A 10,499-nucleotide genomic window follows, 5' to 3' on the forward strand; every position below is an offset into this window, starting at 1 on the left:
GCTTTAACTGCCAAGCCATCTCTCCAGCCCTCTGTTTTTAAAAACAAATTTGTTTATTTTTATTTATTTATCTGAGAGTGACAGACAAACAGAGAGATAAAGAGAGAATGGGCACACCAGGACCTCCAGCCAATGCAAACAAACTCCAGATGCATGTGCCACCTTGTGCATCTGACTTACATGGGTCCTGCAGAATCAAGCCTTGAGCCAAGGTCCTTAGGCTTCAACAGGCAATTGCTTAACCCCTGAGCCATCTCTCCAGCCCCTAGCCCTCTTTTTAAATATTTTTTAAAAATATTTCATTTTGGGGGGCTGGAGAGATGGCTTAGTGGTTAAGGAACCTGCCTGCAAAGCCAAAGGATCCTGGTTCAACTCTCCAGCACCCACGAAAGCCAGATGCACATGGGCGCATGCATCTGGAGTTTGTTTCTAGTGGCTGGAGGCCCTGTCATGCCCATTTTCTCTCTCTCTGCCTCTTTATCTCTCTCAAATAAATAAAAAGTTAAAATAGTTAATTTATTTGAGAGAGAGGCAGATGAGAGAGAGCTCTCTCCTCTCTCTAAAAATCATTTGCTTCTGCTGCCTTCCATGCTTAGAAAACTCCTCTCCACCAATACTCAAGAGTACTGCACCATCCTTTACTGTTCTCCCCAACCAAAAGTTTATATGAGACAAAAATCCCTCTGTCATCTCTTTTTGATCACCTTGTCAGGGTGTGCCCTCTGTTTCCAGCCACTAAGATAGAACTGAACAGAAAGATGTCTGAAACCAATGACAGGTGAGATCTAAGACTGAGAACCATGGTGATGGTGTACTTTGGAGCTATGTGCCCTTCCATGTGTGGCTGTGCCTCCACAAAGAGCTTCAATGCTGCCAGGCGTGGTGGCACACACCTTTAATCCCAGTACTCAGGAGGCAGAAGTAAGAGGATCGCTGTGAGTTGGAGGCCAACCTGAGGCTACAGAGTGAATTTCAGGTCAGCCTGGGCTAGAGAGAGATGCTACCTCAAAAAACAACAACAAAAAAAATTAGGGCTAAAGAGATTTCTTAGTGGTTAAAATGCTTGCCTGCAAAGCCTAAGGACCCAGGCTTGACTCCCCAGTACCCACATAAGCCAGATGCATAAGGTGGTGCATGTATCTGGAGTTTGCAGTGGCTAGAAGCCCTGGCATACCCATTCTCTCTCTCTCTTTTTCTTTCTCCCCCTTTTCCTCTCAAATAAATAATAAATAACTTTTTAAAAAAGAAATTCAGGGCTGAAGAGATGGCTTGGCAGTTAAGGCATTTGCGGGCAAAGTCAAAGGACCCAGGTTTGACTACCCAGGACCCATGTTAGCCAGATGCACAAGGGGGCGCACGCATCTTGAGTTCGTTTGCAGTGGCTGGAGGCCCTGGAAGGCTCCTCTCTCACTCTCCCTTTTCCTCTGTCAAATAAATAAACAAAATAAATAAATAAACTCAGTAGTGACAGAAGGGACACTGGAAGGGAGGTGGCAAGGGAGAGGGGAAGACTCAGTAAACATGATGAGAGGCAGGAAGGAAACTGGTGGTTTAATAGGTGAAATGAAAATCAATTTAGTGTGAAATACAAAACCAACTAGAACACTTTATTTTGTTTCCTAATCTGAGCAATGGGGTGGTAGTAAGTAGCCAATAGGCATTATAGGGACTAAGAGAAATGCTCCAAGTGGGGACAGAACCCCTTTTTGTCGAGGGGTGGGGGGAAACTAGATCTAACTACCTGAGGGTTAGGGGAGCAAGTGAACTGGCAGGAGGGAATGTGATGTCAGGTCATAAGATAAGGATTCTGTGAAAGTTAACATGCCCGAAGAAAGGCCCCTGCCAGCAGCTGGCAAGAGGAATGGATCCTCAAATTCCTCATTCTATGGCCACTGGGAACTAATGAATCACAGCAAACAGTCTACAGCAGCAAGTTCACAAGTAGGAGGGGACTCTAGCTGGCATCTGGGGCTGAGTCCCTTTCCTCTAGAGCCCTTGGTTAGCAGAACCCAGGGTTCACAGCTTGGCTCTCCCCAAGCCACTCAGGAAGGAGGGTTCGCAGACTATCCACTCCCATCCCAGATAGTCTGAGCCTCTCAGTGCTGAAAATTCCCCTGGGGCCTGTCTGAGCTGGCTCCTCTCCTCCCCCTCCACTTGAGTGTCCACTCACTGGAGCCTCTACGATGAGCTCTGCCAAACACTCAAGGAAGAATAACACCTCCCTCCAGCAACTGCTTATAGAACAGAAGAGGGGAAACCCGCCCACCTTGACCCAGGGAATTTCACTTACGAACTCACACTATCTACAGTCCTACATTAAAAATCATGGCTGGAGAGATGGCTTAGTGGTTAAGGCATTTTCCTGCAGGGCCAAAGGACCCAGGCTCAATTCCCCAGGACCCATGTTAGCCAGATGCACAAGGGGGCGCATGCATCTGGAATTCGTTTGCAGTGGCTGGAGGCCCTGGTGTGTCCACTCTTTCCCTTTCTGTCTGTCAAATAAATAAAAATAAAATGTTAAAAAGTCAGCAAACAGCTGGGAATGGTGGCACATGCCTTTAATCCTGGCACTCGGGAGGCAGAGGTAAGAGGACTGCAGTGAGTTCAAGGCCAGCTTGAGACTACATAGTGAAATCCAGGTCAGCCTGGTCTAGAGCAAGACCCTACCTCAGAAAGCAAAACAAAGCAAAAAGACCAGAAAACATAAAAGGGATGCTACATGAACATCCTAAGTTGGTTTGACTCCAGAAATGAAAAAAGTCTCAAGGTTATGTGTCAGGTTAACAGCATGGGGGAAAAATCATGTGACCATCCAGGCAGATGCCAAAAAGGCATCTGTCAAAACTCTATTTCCATTTATGACTAAAAAGAAAGAACTACTCAGCAAACTGGGAATAGAAAGGAATGTTTTTCATCGGACAGAGTTTTCTACCAAAAACCCAGAGAAATATTAGACTTCATAATCTAGTTAGAACAGTTCTTCCTCAGGATTTGCAGAAGACAAGGTGTCCATTATAACACACTTGATTCATCATTGGTTCTAAGGTCTTAGTAGGAAGGGAAGGGAAGGGAAGGGAAAAAGAAGGAACAGAAGAATTAGACAGGAAACACTGTTAATTATATCTATTAGGGCATACACTGTGCAGTCAGAAGAATCTATAAATACATTTTTAATTAGTTAAAGATATTTTGGCAAGATTTCTGAATACAAAAGTTTTAGACACAAAAGGTAAATACAGGGATGCAAAGCCTAAGGACCCAGGTTCAACTCCCCAGTACCCACATAAGCCAGAAGCATAAGGCGTCACATGATTAGCAGTTAAGGTGCTTGCCCGCAAAGCCTAAGGATCCCAGTTCAACTCCCTAGTACGCATGTAAGCCAGATGCGCAAGGTAGTGCATGCATCTGAAGTTCATTTGCGGTGGCTGGAGGCCCTGGTGCGCCCATTATCTTTCTCTCTAAGTATTTTCCTGTTTTTTTCTCTTTCTCTCAAATAATTAATTAATCAAACATTTTTTCAAAAAAGCAACTGTTTCTCTAATAAGTAACCAATAGAACATTAATTTAAAATATATACATGTACAACATGTACAATAGCCTAAAATATATGATATTTAGAAATATACTTAACAAAGATATGCAAAACCACCAGGAGAATATTAAGAAACCACATTATGAACTGTTAAAGTAGTTAAAAATACCCTAAGAATCAATAAGGTACTAAGTTCAAGGAAAATGAAACACTACACGTTCCATCCTCTAGAGGGCAACAGAGAGCCCAGCCATAACAACTAGGACTTCTAAAAGCAACTGGGTTTATATTCCACCAACTATTGCTTTTAGTCTTTGGCTCTCTGGCATATTCTTTCCTCCTCCTTCTCCTCCTGGCCTCGAACACACAGCGATCCTCCTACCTCTGGCTCCTGAGTGCTGGGATTAAAGGAATGAGCCACCACGCCCGGCCTCTGATACATTCTTTTCCTTTGTAGAAATGGCTGCATGTATTCTCACTGCTCTACCAACCCTTCTGAACATCAGTTTCCTCACCCATAGAACAGGAACGGTGATCCAGGATGCAACGGCTAGAAAACACTTTGTAGTGCGTTTACATATACAGGGCATCCTTAGGACTATATTGCTGCTTCTTTGTAGTTTGGGAGCAGAAAAATATTCTATCCCCTAGATTGGATCAGTGGTGCCCCCACTTTCTGTCCATCTGTTTGTGATCAAAATCATTGCTGGTGCTTAACTTGGTCGTACCCTTTCCTCAATCAGTTATCTAAGCAAGCTATAGTATGGGGCTCTGTACTAGCCCCATTTTACATATGAAAAATCCAGGCTCAACTAAGCAATGTGTTCTTCATATATTCCCTTGTGCATTCGATTTCCATGAGAGCCTTCCATGTGATTAAGGGCTATAAAGTAAGACAGTTATGGTCCCTGCTCTATGAGAGTTAATATTCCAGTTGGGAAGATAGTCAAATACCTTACCTCACTTCAACCAGATTCAAACTTGGGTCCGCTCAGTACCAGTGTCTACACTTTCAATTCATCCCCGTGGGTGCCTTCACCGCCCTCTTCTGCCCTCTCCCGACACGTAAAGCAGTGGTTGTTAACGCACATTCTCCTGGTTCACTGGCCCTTGCCACGCTGCACAAAGTGAGAGCTGTCAGTTTCAGCCCTGGCCTATGTGATCCTCCTGCAGGATCGCTGAAGAATTACCACAGGGACGATGAATGCATGAGAGGTGAGGCATCCTGCACCCCCTCCTGCTCCGTTAGCATCAGAGGCATTGTTCCCAGAGAGTGTGCCTCTGCGTCCTCTGCCACCATTAATGGCAGAAGTGAGTCACTTATAAATAAGATATGGGAGCTTTGTTATAATTACATCCGAGATTCAGAAATACTCAGTGTCACTATGAAAGGGAGGGCAGCAGGTGACTGGGGCTTGAATGATCCTCTGCCAGGTACAGCTTCCAGATAAACGTCTTGGATCAGGAGCAATTACAGCTAATGCCCAGCCTGAATGCTAATGAGAATTACTCCCAATTGCATGTAATTCTTTGCCATTTATATTCTCCGCTTTTGTTCTCCTTTCCTCTGCCCGTCTATTCCTGCATTAATCCCAAGAAAAGACATGGGCAAGGAGAATTAATGGCCATTTCACAGAGGAGGACACTGAACCCCAGAGTCACCCAGTTCTAAGGGCCATAGCTGGACGTGCACCTCATACTCTTTTGATTCCACTATCTGTTCACCACAGGGAAAGCACTCAGAACTCTGGGTGCGTCTTCCCTGACTTCAAGGTGTGGGACATTCTCCACACTCTTTGAAAGACAGCAGCCAGTGTGCTCTGTTGGGACAGCTGTGGACAGATCTTGTGAAATGGACCTCAACTATGCTCGTTTCGCCTACAGCCATCCAGAAACTCTCACCGGTCTGTGGGTAACCCAAGCAATGACCACACAGTTCAAGTGAGAGCGGAGAGACAGGAAGTGCCTCTGTGTGTGTGTGTGTGTGTGTGTGTGTGTCCCTCAACCCTGAGTTTCCTCAAGTTTCTCCTGGCCCACCCTGACTGCTCTTTCCTTTCAGAAGACATGTGCTTGAAATGTGTCCCAGATCCATGTCCCTCCTGCCCACTGCAGGCCACACAGTTCAAGATGCAGCATGGTAGAGGCAGGCTCTCTCACAGCGACAGCACTTTCTAGGGACCCAGGCTGGCGTGGAAATCCTTCGTGCACACTTCCTTCTAGCTGTTAAAGCCTGACGCCACAGTGAGACTTCTGGGAAACATCTACATCTAACCAGAGCTGCTCCAGTTTACAGGTGAGAAAGCAAGAGGTTCAGGGATGGGGATAGCTCAGGGGCAAAGTGCTTGCCTAGCATATATTAAGTCCCTGAGTTTCAATCCCCAACGCCACAGAACAAAGCGACCGGCAAAGAGCTCACAGGCTCGCAAAGCTGATCTCCATGCTGACAATAACAGCAACTACACCTATGTCCAATTCAGTGTATGGTGCAGCGCTATTCCACTGCTTTATGAATGAGAACCAATAGTTCTCTCAGAAGCCCAGAGAAGAAGGAGCCATGGCCACTCCATTCTAATCACGGAGAAAAGAAACAGAGAGCAAGGTATGCAGGGCCACAGAGCTCCTTAGAGACTGCGCTGGGATTTGAACCCAGGCAGAACTCAGTCTTGCTCTCTCTGCCATGTTTTGGTGCTATAGCAAAACCATACTGTTTTTCATACCAGGCACTCCTTGATGTGGAGAGGGGAGTCGTGGGCAAGGAGTTTAAGAAACATAAAGGGAGGAGGATCCTATCCAGGTACCTCCCACCATTCTCAGCTCAGGGTAAGGGACCACCCCCAGGCCAGGACTACTGGGTGTTCTGTGTGGTGGAGGAGGAAGAGGGGTGTCCTGGCAGATCTGAGGGGTGCTCCGATCTCTGCCTAGCTCTGAAATCATGGACAAGAAGCCCCCATCCACCTTCTTCCTTTACGCAAGTCTGTCGTACTTGAAATTGGTACCGGGAAACCTCTGCCTTCCTCCCTAAGAGGCAACGGAACTCAGGGCAGGTGGACAGGCTTGCATGGAAGGTTTAGTGAGCCCTACACAGATACGCACCTATGCGGGATGGTCAGAGATTCCTGTAAGAACGTACTCAACACTCCCCCCCCAACACACACACACACACACACACACACACACACACACACACACACACACACACACAGGCAAAAGAGCCCTGTTGGAGGGAGATGTAGGGGCGCTGGGAGGTCCGTTGCCTAGCATCCCTCTATTGTTTACCTTTCCTGCTGCCCGCCACTAGCACAGAAGGATCCATCTGCCACCTGAGTCCCATTGATAATCTAAGAATCAGGAAAGACTGGCACTCAAATCCCAACTCTGCCATGGACCAGCTGGGCAGACCTATGCAAGTTACTTAACCTCTCTGGGTCTCCCACTATCTGCCCAACGAGGCTAGCAAGAGCGGTGAGCTTGGGAGGCTGCCGTATTCAAGGAGCTTAATTCATCATCTCCCGATGGATTCTCTTTGTCCTTATCTCTCTTCCTCCCACTCCACTGGTTGCCGGCTGCCTTACGGGGGCGTGTCGGGGCAAGAGTGGCACATTCACGCCCTCCCTTATCCGACTCCCGTCTGCCCTCCCCTGCGTGCTCCACGGACTCATGCCACCTGGGCTCCTGTGGCACAGCCCCTCCCCCGTCCAATCGCGGACCGAGCTCTCTCGAAGCATCTCAGCCTGCTGGAGGTGGTGTGTGTGTTGGGGTGGGGGGTGGGGGGTGGCATCTCATCACAGGATGCTGCCGGCTCGCTCAGGTCCGCTAGGTCTGAGGCGAGAGCCTCCTGCCGGAGGACTGCGACCCTGCTGGAGCATCCCGGCTCCCCGGCTGGCCGGTGGCTTCCGCGAGCCCTCCCCCCCCCCCGCGCCTTAGCTCCAGGCTCTTTCCACAAACACCCAGACCAACTTCCAGAATTCCGTAGCCTCTAGCCCTCGCCCACAAACCGCAGCCTTCTCCACCCACCTCGACCACCACCATCACCACGTGACTCTGCCACCAGAATCCACAGCATCCTCTCCTGGGGTGGTCACCCCACTCGCAGTACTGCGCACCGGGGAGGATGGGGATGAGGATCCGAGGACCCGGCTGGTCCAGACGTCGCTCATCCTTCCATCCCCGGGCTAGGGGGAGTCGGGTCCAGTGTCGCAGACCCCGCCCAACTGTGTGCTCCTCCCGGGCACAACTTTCCCTCCCCGAGGCTCAGTTTTCTCCTCTGTTAAAATAGGGAGGAATATTGGTGCCCGGTTTGAGGATTTCCTGGAAGGACTGAAGGACAGAAGAGATTGTCCGGCGTCTAGACCGCGGCTCGCATTCAAGTCAAACCCTTGGTGGGGGGCGGCTCGGGGTGGGATAGCTGGTCCTCCTGACCCGGGCAGGGAAGCCACAGGTGTGTGCGCATCCATCCACCAAGGGGGGCACATCGGCCGCGCTCGGCCACCTCGTGCCGCCGGCTGCGGATGCTGGGGATGGAAGGGGTTGGGGGTGTCACCACCGCAGCCCCCCGAGGGGATGCCGGGCTCCCAGGCCGGCCCGAGTGCATCGTTCCTCCCTCCACACCGGCCACCACCGCCCGGTTCCCCCGCCCCTGCCTGCGCTGCGCTCCGACTCACCCGCACCGGCTCCCGGGGAAAGTTTGGTGGCCGCCGCGGCCCGGCTGCTCGGTGCGCGGCGGGGGCGGCGGGCGGTCGGGGGCGGCGGGAGCGCACCGGGAGGCGGGCGAGAGGGAGGAGCCGCCGAGGACCCGCCTGCCCGCCCGCCACCAGCCCCCGGGGGGCACCCGGACGCCCGGGCCTCGCGCGTCCCCCAGGCGCCCGCGTCCGCTCCTCGCGCCAGGGTGGCCGAGAGAGGCAAGAGCCGCTCCGAAGCTCGGCCCGGGCTACTCCACCACCTGCGCCCCTGCGCAAGCTGGCCAGACCGACAGACCCACTAGAGGGCAGATGGTCAGTAATAGGAACAGAGATGCAGCTTCGCGAAGTCATCCGTAGGTTGGGACCGGTAGAAAGAGACAATGACGTTAACGTGTCACTCAGAGACAGCCGTCGCCACCCCTCGCCACCGCGCAAGGTGGAGAGCTCTAGCGCCCAGGGAATGAGTTCTCACTGCCCACCCTCCGCCACCCCGCTAGGGTGCTGCGCTATCCTCCAGCGCAGTTCAAGTTTCACAATGTGATGCATTTCACTTAGCAACCTGTGCCACCTGAAGGAGGGGGGCGACAGTGAGGGAAGTGTGTGTGTGTGTGTGTGTGTGTGTGTGTGTGTGTTTCAGGTCCCAGCTCTAAGAACTTGAGGATTCTTACTGACTGTCCTCTTTGCCGGAGCTGGGGGAGAGGTCATTTTTTCTCTCTCTCTCTCTCTTTCTCAGAGCCAGGAAACCCCCTGTTTGATGTACACAGTTACAGAGGAGGGCATCCGAGGGAGGGGTGTGTGTGTGTGTGTGTGTGTGTGTGGAGGGGGGTTCTCTCAGCAGGACCTCATGCCACCTGCGCCAGTGAGTGGTCACGTGGCTGTACGGTAATGCATGGTGGGTGCGTGGTCCCTCTCTGTCCTTGGGATCCACTTCTGTGGAGCCAGGCCATGCAAGTCCCCACTCTTCCAGGCGCTAGCACTGCTTCCCCACTTAATTCCGGCAGCACCTGAGGGAACGGGAGCAGTCATTAGTTCTGTCTACAGATGAGGGAACCAAACTACAAGGAAATCTTGTAACTTGCTCAGGGTCACATGAAGTTGAGCGTCCATCCTATCTGTACAGCCAGGGGCCAGGGAGTCCAAGGGTATGCCATAACCTTCATCTTCTCAGGGCTGCTGGAAAGTTCCATGAGGTCATCTATATACACAATAGCTCCACAGACCCAGATTCTGTTTGCAGGGTGGGGACTCCAAAGCCATTAGTAATGCCCAGACATGTGACTAAATTCAACCCTAACTGTCGTGAATCAGAAGACCTCCCACATCCTTCTGGGGCCTGTACCTCAGTGTCACCCAGGATTACCGGAACCCATAGCAAAATCCTGCCCACTCCTGGCAGCTTTCTCAGGGCCTCTGTATTTACATTTTGCAGGATTAATGCACCCTTTGGAACTGAGTGAGGGCCCCGGTTGCACCTGTTATAAACTCTAAGGAACAACATTTCCTCTCCACAGCTGTGGGGCCTGCAGCCACAGAAATGGGCTGGGTCCCCTTCCATCATTCTCTTTCCTTCTTGCAAGTCAAGCAAAGGCTTGATTACTCGGAATTCCTCTCCAAAGTTTCGCTTCCTGGGACATCTACTCAGATCAGTTTTTCTTTGTTTTGTTTTGGTTTGTTTTCCTTTACCAAGGTAGGGTCTCACTCTAGCCTAGGCTGACCTGGAACTCACTCTGTAATCCCAGGTTGGCCTCGAGCTCACAGTGATCCTCCTCCCTCTGCCTCCTAAGTGCTGTGATTGCAGGCGTGTGCCACCATGGGAGATCAGTATTTTTAAAAAACTCAACATTTTAGAAACAGCCATCAGGCATTAGTTGAAGCCCCTGGTGACCAGGGTACACGTTGCCTTACTGTGGCATTCAGAACCGATATACAATGAGGTCACCCTTACATGGTAAGGGCAGAAGGGGACCATCAGCCCCTAACAGGAGGCAATCAGCAGGTAGAAAACAATGGCTAGCCCTCATGTCATGAGTCTGGGCAAGGCTTTCTCTTGTGAGCTGCACATAAGTTAATGCGCCTGTGCCTTTCAACAGTGCCACCAGGGAGTCAGCTAGAAGCTGAGTGTGGTGGTGTATGCTTATCATCCCAGACCATGGGATTGCTGAGTCAGGAGGAGAGCAAGTTTAAGGTGGCTTAGACTACACAGTAAAATCTCACCAAAACCCAAACCAAAAGTCAGCTACATAAGTCACCCCAAGATCAGACAGGAAGCCCCAGAACTAGGTCTACAG

At 50.6% G+C, this 10,499-nt stretch overlaps 1 protein-coding gene across 1 annotated transcript in view; it reads right to left on the reverse strand.

Moving 5' to 3' along the window:
- Hrh1 (histamine receptor H1) overlaps positions 1–8,227 on the reverse strand; it is a 123,217-nt gene extending 114,990 nt beyond the window's left edge. Inside the window, exon 1 of the mRNA XM_045134120.1 lies at positions 8,194–8,227. The gene's annotated coding sequence lies outside the window, so the exon portion shown is untranslated. The remainder of the gene's footprint in view (positions 1–8,193) is intronic.
- Between the last annotated feature and the right edge of the window lie 2,272 nt (positions 8,228–10,499).

The sequence above is a fragment of the Jaculus jaculus genome, chromosome 14 (genome assembly GCF_020740685.1).
Source record: "Jaculus jaculus isolate mJacJac1 chromosome 14, mJacJac1.mat.Y.cur, whole genome shotgun sequence".
Classification (NCBI taxonomy): domain Eukaryota; kingdom Metazoa; phylum Chordata; class Mammalia; order Rodentia; family Dipodidae; genus Jaculus; species Jaculus jaculus.